Source organism: Varroa jacobsoni, unplaced genomic scaffold, assembly GCF_002532875.2.
Source record: "Varroa jacobsoni isolate VJ856 unplaced genomic scaffold, vjacob_1.0 scaffold_1063, whole genome shotgun sequence".
NCBI lineage: Eukaryota > Metazoa > Arthropoda > Arachnida > Mesostigmata > Varroidae > Varroa > Varroa jacobsoni.
This window is the reverse complement of record NW_019213965.1, coordinates 227,425-229,842: the sequence shown is the minus strand read 5'-3', so window position 1 is coordinate 229,842 and position 2,418 is coordinate 227,425.

Sequence of the window (2,418 nt, the reverse complement as noted above, 5' to 3'; positions counted from 1 at the left end):
TGCGTGACTGCCAATTTTGCCAGACGCTCAAATCAATTTCTAATCCATTTACTCCCCTATTGTGCCGTACCTCTTTCCATTATATAATATGATCAAAATGGTAGCTGGGAATATGCTAGCTGCTATAGCTTCTCCGCTGGCACACCCTGAGACAGCAGTGAATTGTGCCGACGCGGTCAGAGTGTCACCTCTATCATCGTGGTAAGAAAAATTGCCAGTTCGATATAAGTGCATGAATAAACATCATATGGCCTATTCGGTTTGATCAAGTAGAAATGACCGGGTAACACAGAATTAACATAACGGCGTTATCGACTAGCTATGTAGCGATTTCGCAGACCGTTATGGCGTGCATTTGTTCGTTCTCGGTTTTCTCAACTGATCGGGATGATTCGCGGACTGTATTTGGCATGACAATTAATAATAATCAAAAATTCAATTGGCGAAATCCTGAGCTGTGTCAGACTGATTGAAATGTATGCACCGGCAACGCTGGTGGACTACCGTGAGCAGGGCTGCCAGCGAAGTCAGTCATTTGTATGCTTCTACACGACTGACATTATGACTTTTGTTAATAGTTCGTATGACCAATAATAGCCATTAATTCGCTTTCGCTGTCGTCTGCTGTTTACATTATGAACGAGAGACGCACCCAACAACAGTACTTTACTTCGAATCTTTTGACGTATTCAAATTACCGTCTTTACGGACTGAGGATGCCCATCGAGTCAAAACGTGTATCCGTTCACAGTTCTGCGTTTCATAACACGTATCTGCGTAAAAATAATTTCGAATTATTCGCAAAGATTCTCAGAGCTATATGTGCATTTGTAGCATTTCTTAGGTGCTTGCAGGTACCTGATTGCACTAAATTTACCCGTTATACGTATATGCCTAGCTTGTCTACTGCATAAAAAAGTGTTTATATTTCGAAGGATTTTTGGAGGGCTGACGAATATGTGATTATTCAGCACTTTCATCCGTCTAATTACTCTGCAATCAGTTGTTCGTAACAGTATTACAAGCCTATAGCATATCGCAAAAAAATCAACAGGAAAACAATGTACGTAGGCTTAAAAATGACTTTCAACCGACTTTTACATATTTGAACATTTTCTGTGTTGGATTAATGTGCGCGCGCATACATGTGCACAATTTTGTGCTTACATTAATCTACCTATCGATATCCATAGCACACGTTACTGAATCGTGTGCACGCACGCGCCCACCGAAACACAAATACACGAAAGGTGGTCATAGAACTTCGTTACTTTTGCTCAAGCTGCTGCTAAGGCTGTTGTGTCCTGTGCCTATGTCGTGCCATAATCATTCGCGAGCTATTGCTGCTGACGATTGCGAGTGCTTCAGAGATCTGTGCTGAGGGTCGCACATAGACGCGTTCCCAAAAAGAAGTGTTCGCTCTACGTTCCCGCTTGCACCCTTTGTGTTTCATGTTGTTGCCGTCATAGTTGTAATGTTCTTGCTACACCCCATTAACTAGCTGGGTAACGAGGAGAGATTGATAACTTTTGCTTTTGCGACCGTTCGACCGTTTATTTGTCCAGTGGTTTGTAGGTCTTTCCGATTCGCTAAACGTTCTTTTTCTTGACGGCTGCCTCTTTCGACATTGGCAGCAATAACATCCTAATGAACAGGATGGCGGTAGAAGCGATGGAACATCAGTGAACGATACAGAGGGCTGTCCCTTGGCCCTGCAGCGGGTGATTTGGGTTAGGATTCTGGCTTTTGATCCCTCGGTTTCTCTTTCTCTCACACCCTCTCTTGACATTTCTTTTTTTTTTTTTTTTCTCCGGAGAATCAATTGGCGCGCACAAGAAATGTCCTGCGTTTATGGTATCACTCTGTGTGATGTTCTGTGTATAGCTAAAACAACGAGCCAGCGGCGATTGAGACGTAACCTGTTGATTACACGAGCAGTTATTAGATATGCATAGGGTGCACATATAAATATGTACACACTGACATTACACATGGACAAGCAGGCACTTACATAGCCACAAGAATTCGGACGATTTCAGGTGAGGGTAAGAGGTTCGCATTCCGCACCTCGTATTGATACGTCACTACGAGACAAGAAATTAACAACGAAAATACGAATTCTAATGCGTCTTTCGCCGGTATGCTTAGCTGATTAACTAAAACGAGGAAAATCGTCGAAAAGCGAGACGAAACATCCTAATCAACAACATCTTCAGCAGAAAAAGAACGTTAGCATCGGTCGCTGAAGTGCAGACACTGTAAAAGTAGACAAAATGAAAGCTAGACGCTATACATTGTGCAAAAGGTAGAACTTTCCGCTCCTTCCCTCCTCGGCTTGGCTGGAACGAACTGACCCACGGAAAGTCATCAAGATAACATTCTCTACGAGACACAACAAAATACCTTATATATCTCTAA